Source organism: Lutra lutra, chromosome 2, assembly GCF_902655055.1.
Source record: "Lutra lutra chromosome 2, mLutLut1.2, whole genome shotgun sequence".
Lineage (NCBI taxonomy): Eukaryota > Metazoa > Chordata > Mammalia > Carnivora > Mustelidae > Lutra > Lutra lutra.
Genome location: NC_062279.1, coordinates 169,828,078 through 169,839,536, shown reverse-complemented (window position 1 = coordinate 169,839,536; position 11,459 = coordinate 169,828,078).

The following is an 11,459-nucleotide window of genomic DNA, read 5'->3' as shown; positions in this document are numbered from 1 at the left end:
ATAGCTGAATGTTCCATGTAAAAAACTTGAGATAATGCTATCCATTACTAAAAATAGTAATTCCTGAGGGGACACACACACTGTGCAAAATAGAACAGTAACCAGAAATATTCCCATTCTTTAACAATCATCAAAAAACTTATATAACACTTTTTTTAATAGATGATTTTTAAAGCAGTTTTAGGAGGCACTAGAATAAAAGGTGCAAAGATTTCTCATATACCCTCTGTTAAGTTTCCCAATTCCAACCTGGGCGGGGGCTTTGCTCACATACAAGTCACTAAGCAGTTTTTGAATACTATTTGGATGTCCAAGAACTAAATTCTGACACTTTCTACCCAGACAGAGTATCAGATTCTGCAGGTTAAGGGTTTGGTCCTCTAAGACTATCCCTGACCCCCCCACTTCAGTTGCCAATAGCAAGCCCCATGCTGTTATCTGTGCCTCTGACCAACCAACTATGGATTAGAGGTTTCAGTAACCCTCTCCTCAGGTTTCAGACACCAGTTACAAGTCCAAGTTGGTACCTGTACTTCTGACTAACTGGCTATAAGTCAGACGTTCTCAGGACTTCCTCCTAGGTTTGATTAATTTGCTAGAGGAGCTCAAAGAACTCAGAGAAACATTTTAATTACTAGCTCACCAGTTTATTATAAAGGGATGTAACTCAGGAACAGCCAGATAAAAGAGATGCGTGGGCAAGGTATGTGGGAAAGACAAAAAACTCCTCTACCTTCTCCAGGTGTGCCACTCTCCCCACATTTCCACATATTCACTAACTTAGAAGTTCTCTGGACTCATTCCTCTTAGGTTTTCACTGAAACTGCTTTGCATAGTGATAATTGGCTGTTGACTGGCTATTGACTGCTAATTCAACTTCAGGCTCCTCTTCCTTCTCTGGAGCTCCAGGGATGGGATTAAAAGTTCCAACCCTATAATTACATTGTTGGTCCTCCTGGCAACCAACTCCTGCCCTTGGGTGGGGTCCAAAAGTCACCTTTATTAATATAACAAAAGATACCTGTGTTGCTCCAACACTTAAGAAATTCTAAGGGCTTTTGGGGCTGTGAGCCAGGAACTGTGGATAGAGACCCTAATACACATAAGAAATATATTTTGGTCATCTGAATGATTAAATATATATTTCTTACAAATTACATTATCACATATCTCCTGCCCCAACATATGTATACCCTCCCTCATTATCAAATTTTTCCAGTAGAGTATTACATTTGGTATAATTGATGAATCTGCACTGACATTATTATCCAAAGTCCACATCTTATATTAATTATGGTCTTTTTGTTGCACATTCTAGGAGTTAAAAAAAATTATAATGACATGTATCCATCATTATCGTAGCATTCAGAGAGTTTTCATCATGTTAAAAATCACCTGTGTTTTACCTATTCATCCTATGCTCCCCCTTAACCCATGGCAAACACTGCCCTGTATTGTCTCCATAGTTATGTCCTTTCTAGAATATTAGAATCATACGGTAGGTAGCCTTTGCAGATTGGCTTCTTTCACTTAGTAATATGCATTTAAATTCCCTCCATGTCTTTCCATTGTTTGATAGTTTGACTCTCTTTCACTTTTATTTTTTTAGCACTGAATAATATTTCATTGTCTGGAAGTACCACAGTTTATTTATTCCTTCATGTACTAGAGGACATCTCGATTGTTCCCCCCAAGTCTGGGCAGTTATGAGTAAAGCTGTTGTAAACATCTGTGGACTTAAGTTTTCAAATGCTTTAAATAAATACCAAGGAGTGCAACTACTAATCATATGGTAAAGGTATTTTTTGTTCTGTAAGAAGCTGTCAAATTGTCTTCCAAAGTAGCTGTGTACCTTTATTCCTTCCCACCGACAATAAATGAGAGTCCCTATTGCCCCACATCCCCAGCACCATTTCTGAATTGTGGCCATTCTAATAGGCATGTAGTGGTTTCTCATTGCTTTAATTTGAATTTCCCTGAGAATATATAATGCAGATTGTCTTATCTATGCTAATTTGCCATTTATATTTCTTCTTTGGTAAGGGTTTGGTAAGTCTTTGGTCCATTTTTTAATGGGGTTTTGTTTTCTTATTGTTGAATTTTAAGTATTCTTTGTATATTTGAGGGAACAGTCCTTTATCAGATATGTGTTTTGCAAATATATCCTCCCAGTCTGTGGCTTGTCTTGTCATTCCCTTGTCAGTGTCTTTCTTAGAGCAGAAATTTTTAATTTTTGAAGAGGTCCAGCTTATCCATTATTTCCTGCATGTATTGTGCTTCTGGTATATCTAAAAAGTTATTGCCAAGACCAAGGTTGTATAGATTTTCTCCTGTGTTACCATCTGCGAGTTTTATAGTTTGCATTTCCACTTAGATCTATGATTCATTTGAGCTAATTTTGTTGAAGGATGTAAGACCTCTGCCTATAGACCTATCTCTACCTATAACACACACACACACACACACACACACGCACACACACACACATTTTTTTTTCTTGTGGATGTATGTGTGTTCCAGTACCATTGGTTGAAAAGACGATTTTAACTTCATTGTTACACCTTTGCTTCTTTGCCAAGTATCAACTGACAGAGCTTATAGAGATCTATTTCTGGCCTCTCTATTCTGTTTATTGACCTATTTGTCTATTCTTTCACCAATACCAGACTGCATTGATTACTGTGGCTTTATAGTTGGAGTTGAAAACAGGTATTGTTAGTTCTCTAACTTACAAATTACATTATCACATTATCACATAATATAATTTGTAAGTTAGAAAACTTGTTCTCGTTCTTCAATATTGTGTTCTCTCTTCTGGGATTTTTCTTTTCTATATAAACTTTAGAATACAACATCCATAAAATAACTTGCTATGGTTTTGGTTGGGGTTGCACTAAATACATAGATTAAGTTGGGAAGAACTAACGTTTTGACAATATTGAATCTTCCTATCGATAAACATCGATTATATCTCTATTTAAATCTTTGATTTTTCTCATCAGTATTTTGTAGTTTTACTCAATAGATCTTGTACATATTTTGTTAGATTTATACCTAAGTATTTTACTTAATTTTGAGGGTTGTTAATATATTGTATTTTTAATTTCTAATTTCACTTGCCCATTGTGATATATAGGAAAGCAATAGATTTTGTGTATTAGCCTTTATCCTCCAAACTTGTGATTATAATAGCTTATTAGTTACAGAACTTTTTTTGTTGACTCTTTCAGATTTTCTACATGGACAGTCATCTTATTTGCTAAGACAGTTTTATTTCTTTTCCATTCTGTATAAGTTTTACTTTTTTCTTGTTTTATTGCATTAATATTGACTTTCAGTGCAGTGTTGAAAAGCAGTGATGAGAAAGGTTATATTTGCCTTGTTCTTGATCTTATAGGAAAACTCTTGAGTTTCTTACAGTTTTGTAGAATGTTAACTATAGGTTTATTGTTTACCAATTTGAGGATGTTCCCTCTATTTCTAATTTACAGGGAGTTTTAAAAAATATTTAAATTTAACTTAATTAACATACATTGTATGATTAGTTTCAGGCTTAGAATTTAGTGGTTCATCAGTTGCACACAACACCCAGTGCTCATTCCATCAATGCCCTCCTTAATGCCCATCAACCAATTACCCATCTAGCAATCTTTACTTTGTTTTCTATAGTTAAGAGTCTCTTATGGTTTGCCTCCCTCTCTGTTTTTATCTTATTTTATTTTTCCTTCCCTTCCCCTATGTTTATCTGTTTTATTTCTTAAATTATGTATGAGTGAAATCATATGGTATTTGTCTTTCTCTGACTTATTTTGCTTAGTATAATACCCTCTAGCTCCATTCACATCATTGCAAATGGCAACATTTCATTCTTTTTGACAGCTGAGTAATATACCATACTAATACACCACCTCTTCTTCATCCATTCATCAATAGACATCTAGGCTCTGTCTATATTTGACTATTTTGACTATTGTGGATGTTTCTGCTATAAACATTGGGGTGCAGTGCCCCTTTGAATCACTATGTTGTAACCTTTGGATAAATACCAAGTAGTGCAATTGCTGGCTCATAGGATAGTTCTATTTTTAATTTTGGGGGAATTTCCATACTATTTTCCAGTGTGGCTCTACCACTTTGCATTCCTATTAATAGTATAAGATGATTCCCCTTCATCTGCATACTTTCCAACACCTGTTCCTCCCTGACTTGTTAATTTTAGGTTGTATCTCATTGTGGTTTTGATTTGTATTTCCCTGATGCTGAGTGATGTTAAGCATATTTTTTTTTTCATGTCTGTTGGCCATTTGTATGTCTGGAGAAATGTCTGTTCATATCTTCTGTCAATTTCTTGGCTGGATTGTTTGTTCTTTTGGGTATTGAATTTAACATTTTTTAATAGATTTTTGGATGCTAGACCTTTATCTGATAAGTCATTTGCAAATGTCTTCTCCCATTCTGTACATTGCTTTTAGTTTTTTGACTATTTCCTTTACTATGAAAACCTTTTTATCCGGATGAAGTCCAAATAGTTCATTTTTACTTTTTTTTCCTCCATAGATTATTTTTATTTTTTTTCTCTTAACTTTTTTTTTTTTTTTTAAATTAACATATAATGTATTATTTGCTTCAGGGGTACAGGTCTGTGATTCATCAGTCTCAGACAATTCACAGAACTCACCACAGCACATACCCTTCTCAATGTCCATAACACAGCCACCCTTTCTCTCCCCTTCAATCCTGCCAGCATTTTTACTTTTGTTTCCCTTGCATTTGGAGATGTGTATAGTAAGAAGTTGCTGTGGCCCAGGTCAAAGAGGTTGCTGCATGTATTCCTCTCCAGGATTTTGATGGATTCCTGTCTCACATTTAGGTCTTTCATCCATTTTGAGTCTATTTTTTTGTCTGGTGTAACCAAATGGTCCAATTTCATTCTTCCTCATATGGCTGTCCCATTTTCCCAACACCATTTGTTATGGGACAGTTGTTCATAATATTCCCTTATTATTCTTTTAACATCTGTTGACTGTATTGATGCCCCCTTTTTAAGTTTTTTATAATTAGTAATGTCTTTTTTCTTAGTTAACCTGGCTTATGTTGATTCTTTTTCCATTACTTTTTTCTTTTTTGTTCCCCCTGGTGGTTGTTTGCAGGCAATGACAGTGTGCACTATGCATTACTACAATATAATTTACACAAAATTTTACCCTATAATATTTCTACATTGCTTTGATTAGTATTAACTGAATAAAAAATGGGGGAAGCATACATAAATGACTATATTCAATGTTTCATTATAAATTTAATTTCTTATACAATTAAATGCATGTGTCAAAAGAATAGGCCCATAACATTATTTGATACAACATAACTATGTTTTAAGAGTCTTATAACAAGGCCACTCTTATAGAAAAATGATGATATCATTAAGGCTGAATTTATTTTATTAATCCATTTAATGATTGTTTCTTGTCCTAAAAAACATTTAGTGAACATCTACTATGGTAGGGGTAAATGACGGATGATTTATGTCCTGAGGGATGCACTTTGAAGAGGAAACACAGACATGCTAGCATGTGCCACATTGTCATGCAGTGACCAAGTATGAAAAGTAGATAGATGTTCTTATTGTATTAGTTTCCATAGTTGCCCTGACATGCAACCACACTGGCAAATCCATGATTCAACACGATGTTCACAAACCATTGTGGAAAAAAATACAGATATAGCTCCATTAGAAACAGAAACAAAGAAGGCATAGCGTATAGTACATACAGGTAAGAATGTCAATTCATTTTGGCAAAAATAAAATCAAATTAAATAAAACAATCTATCACTATCTGCAAGAAAAAAAAATATATATATATATTAAAGACTTATTTTTCTAGACCAGCTTTAGTTTAGATTCCTGAAAGTTTTTCATGTTTATTTTCAAATGGTTCAGTTATGCCTTAAACTATTCCCCCTTTGATTTATAAATGTTACACTGTGCCTGGCAAGATAACTGTTGTTTTAGTCAATGAAAGTTTTATTGTAACCATTATTGGGAGATAAAAATGTATAAGAGGGGAATTCCATAGCAGAGCATTAGTTACGTTATCCCCTACCTTTTATACTGATGTTTCCTTTTCTAACTACATTTGGCAAGGGACAGGAATGATAAGCCAAGGATTTCATATGTGTGTTTGTGTTTGTATTCGTGTGTGTGTATGTGTGTGTGTGTGTGTGTGTGTGTGTGCTTTAAAAAATTCTTTCTGCACTCTTGTAGACCCACAATGAATAAATATAAGGCTTTTTAAATGTAATGGATCCATTCTAAATTTCTGTGTACTCTTCTCAATTTGGATGGAAAAAAATGCTTTCTATCTTGGGAAAATATGTATATCTTTATTTGCAGAGAAATTTCAATCTGCTTTAAATAAAAAGATAAGACATATAAGTAAAATCCATAAATTTCACATGAAAGCACAGAAAATAACATCTTATTTGCTTTGAAATGGCCTAGGACCAAGTATTCTTGCTGTTGTTTTATTTATTCATATGCACTAGCAACACTGAGAGTTGAAATGATCCCACCGCTTCTAGAAAATAACAGAGCTGCAAACCACCATAGCTTTGTTTCCCTCTTTTCCAATGAATTATAAAAAACTGTATTACAATATAATAAAGGATCACAAATACCTTTCATATATCTATAATTTTCATTTCATAAAAAGTATAATTAGAATCATATCAATTACATGGGAATTTTCTCTTTAAGTAAAATAACATTATAGTGTTCAATGTAAATTGACTGAAAACAGAATGATAATTAATTAATAATTCCTTACCTTTCTCAAAAAAGTCTTAGATATTTTAATTAGTAAAATGATCATCTGCTTTGCCCATTTAATATTTTTTTAAAAAGTTATAAATGTTTATTATGTTCCATTCTATACTTGTATTATTTTTCTCTTTACATTAACCTGATTTCCACTTTATATTTTTAATTTGTTTAAGGATTTTATTTATTTGAGAGAGAGAACATGAACAGGGGGAGGGAGAGGGATAAGCAGAGCAGGGTGCCCAATGCCAAGCTAAATCCCAGAACCCTGAGATCATGACCTGAGCTAAAGTCAAAAGCTTAACCAACTGAGCCACCCAGGCACCTCCTGATCTACATTTTAGAGTCCTGGAAGGTAAGTCCTTTGCTACTCTGCTTCTACCAATTACAGGTGCCTGATTAATACTCTGTTTATTAAGATAATGAAGAAACCCATCTAAATCAAAAGGCAGAAAGTATAATTTTATAAATTAGAGAATGAAGTTAATGTTGAAACTATGAAATCTAATATGTCTATTCCAAAACTCTTAGTAATAAATATCTGACATGTATAATGGGATGGATAGTGACCCTCATCTACCCATGTCTATTAGGAACCAGTGAACGAGACCTTATTCAGAAATTATACTCAAGTTAGCAAGAAACTACACTGGATTGCAGTGGGTGTCCCTACAAGAAAATGAGCAATCTGGACAAAGAGCTATGTAGGAAGAACATAATAGTGGCAGAGATTGGCATTATGCTGCTTTAAGCCATGGGACACATAGATTGGTGGCAACCACCAGATGCTAGAAGAGATGCTAGAAGGAGAACAGATTCTCCTACTGAGTCTCCAGAAAGGAACTAACCTTGCTGGTATTTTCATTTTGGACTTTTGGCCTCCTGAGTTGTGAAAGAGTTTATTTCTGTTATTTTAAACCCGAGAGTCAGTGGCCATTTGTTATGACAGCTGGGTGAAACTCATTCAGCAGGCAACTGTCAAATTGAACAGGATGACATTTCTCCATCTGTCCTCTTCCAATCTTCTGTGGTCTAGTTCTTTCCCTGTACAAGGCTGATGTTTTAGCCAGGTTCTTAGAGACACAAATTATCTCATTTTCATTAATTAAAGATCTACCCAGTCTAGTGTAATAATAAAATACTTAAGAGTCAAAACAAAAGTAAACTTTTTCCCTGGCATCATCTTGAGTCAGCTGTAGGTTAGGAAGTTTGTACTGGGGTGTTTGATGTTTAACTTCTCTTCTCCACTGCACTTACCTACTCCTTGTCCCTCATTTATTATCTAGACACCTCAATGAGGAAAAAAAAAAAGGGAAAAGATAGAAAACTAAACTGCTTTGTTATATGTACAATCCTCAACTCTCTCTGACTGTATGTTTTTATGTGCTAGTTAGATACCCCATTTCTAGTCTCCCCCTGCATGGGAAACTACAATTCTTAGTATCATAGAGATATCTCTTACAGCTGACATTGTATGACTCTATCACAAAGACCTTGGCTTCCCGTGGTCCCTGCAAAGTTGGGTCAATTACAGCTCCTGGCAGGACCCTTGAGTAGATTTTCTTTTAAGAAATCTCCAACCAGGGCACCTGGGTGGCTCAGTGGGTTAAAGCCTCTGCCTTCTGCTCAGGTTATAATCTCAGGGTCCTGGGATTAAGCCCTGCATCAGGCTTTCTGCTCGGCAGGGATTTGCTTCCCTTCCTCTCTCTCTGCCTACCTCTCTGCCTACTTGTGATCTCTCTCTGTCAAATAAATAAATAAAATCTTAAAAAAAAAAATCTCCAACCAGCTTCCTCCTGCATGGCCTACTTTTGGCTCATAGAATACAAGCTTTTTCAGAACTTCATTTATATGGAAACATGGGTCATAGCTCATGACCACTATTACTCTCTGGTCTCTCTTGCCATTCTGATCTAATGACCATCTAGCCCAGCCAATGAGAGTCCACATACTTCCCAAACTTAATAAGATATACATTATCTCTGAGCAATCACTTTGAAACCCTGTCTTTTTTTTTTTTTTAGCTTAAAATAGGTTAATAGCACACAAAGTACTGACAACTCCCTCCAAAGACATACATATTCCTTAACTCTTCTAAATTATTATAAGTGAGTGATTTCTAAATCTGAGAGAATCAGAGCCATAGTCTCTTAACATGTCATGCATGGGTAGGGTGGTATTACACTTTAGAATCTGGGGTACTTAGTACCTGTTGGATTGACTTCTACATTTAGGACCTTGGCAGAAACTTGGAGATAACATAAAAGTATCATACTAAATATCCTGGTATATAAGGATCCTAAGATATTGTTTTCATTGACTCTTCTTTGTTTAATTCACAACCAGAATTTTAAAAATTAAGATTTTGTTTTGTTTTTGTTTTTATTAGTTTATAGTTTGAATCTACTCATAAAAACTGCTAATTTTTATGGGCTTGTAGCACAATTTAACTAAAAGCCTATTATAAAAATATATAGTCTCTACTCTGTTATCTTCATTTCTGTCATAGGTAGTTGCAAAGTTAAGTAGCCACCCATATAGGTTAGGGCATCATGTTTTGTTCCTCTTTAAAGTTATTAAAATAGATCACAACTCACTTCTCATAGTCTAGTTGCAAAAGCTTTGTAAGTTTTGTGAAACTATTAACTGTATAGACTTTTATTGTTCTCTTCAAACATAAATAAAATTAAATTAGATATGATCTTGGGTGTTCCTTTAGCTTATTTTAAGGATACTAAATGTCTTGAATCCCTTTTGCCTCATCCTCTCTCTAGAATACAGAATTAATCACTTGATGTCAAGAACTTGGAGAGAGTGGATTTCTCCTTTTGCCAGAATAACAAGAATCTGAGAGCTTCCTAATGGAATCAGAGTCCTATTAGATTAATCAAAGTTCTTACCTGGTGAGAAATGAACAAACCTGCAGAGTCTCTATTCTGAATCTGGCATAGTATATGAAGAGGCAGCGTCAACTTGAATGTCCACTCGAAGTGTCTTTTCTGTTTGACAAATCAATTGAAATTTAGATTTTCATAATAAGGCATGTAGTCAAGATTCCATGGGGTTTGACTAGATTCCCTGGTGTGAGGATATATCATTGCTATTGACTGCATGTCAAACTCAAAATTCACAATGTTCTGCCTGATGCATCACTGTCCCGTCCTTCACTAACAACATGTCCTCTCTCTGGGACAAAACTTGTGATATCGAAAAGTAAAAATAAAATATAATTTATATATATAATAATATAATAGAAATATATTTATAATTATATTATATTATTTATATTTTATATATTTATATATTATATATTTTATATATTTATATTTATATTTATTTATTTATATTTATGTACAATATAAATATATTTATATTTTATATTATATATAAATATAATATAAAATAATATAATATAAAATATAATTTAAATAATATTTAATAGAATTAAATAAATTTCTGTTAAATAACTATATTAATACTTGATATTAATAGAATTATAAATATATTATATATAATAGTTTCATATGTTTTCACACATATGTTTTCATATATAAATACACATGTATGAAGAGGGTCACATGCTTTGTACCGTGGTTATTGTGACAAACATACCAGTAGTAATAATTATAAATAAAGCTTACAGAATTTTTATTCTGAACTGGTCTGTTTGAGAACATTATATAGATGAACATATTATACATTATAGAGATGAACATTATATAGGTGAATATCCACAGAACATAAACACATTATTATTATTTCTTTTTACCAATGAGGAAGATGGGGTCCATACACTCTATCTTTCTTGCCGAAGGTCAGTTTGTAAGTGATAGGGTCAGAATTTCAATTTTACAAAATTGGCTTCAAAGTTCATGTTCTTAGCTATCATACTATACTGCCTCTCTAGAAACATTAAAATTTACAAAGCAAAAGCTGAATTTCATAAATCTAAAACTGTAGAGCAGCAGTAAACATTTCCATATAAAATACAGATTTATATTATATTATATTATATTTTATGTATGTTATATATATAATATTATATATACATATGTCCATATGAACTATTTAAAACCACTGAATTTTCCTTATATGAAGATAAGATGTTTATTCCTACATATAACACAGATATATTTTTTTTTTAAGATTTTATTTATTTATTTGAGAGAGAGCATGAGAGGAGAGAGGTCAGTGGGAGAAGCAGACTCCCTGCTGAGCAGGGATTCTGATGTGGAGCATGATCCCGGGACTCTGGGATCATGCCCTGCGCTGAATGCAGTTGTTTAACCAACTGAGCCACTCAGGTGCCCCAGATATATTTTTTGTAAGAAATGTTACTGCTTTTTAAATACCAATGGAAAGCAAAAGCAGAACTTAGGCATTGAAAGACATTCTTTAAAACACATCTTTTTGAGGCAAATTGCATACAGAATTATTATATGGAGAAAATTGTCTTATGCTCAATAAATCTATAAGGAAATATGGTAGGAGATATTTCTAGTATATTCAAAGTAAACTCTCAGTTAAGTGGATGCCCCGAAGAAAAACAGAATTAATTATATTATATAATTAGCAATCTCTGTTTTCCTGGTACAGCTAAGAAAAATTTTCTTGCCTGTGTGTAAATGCAATCAGACCT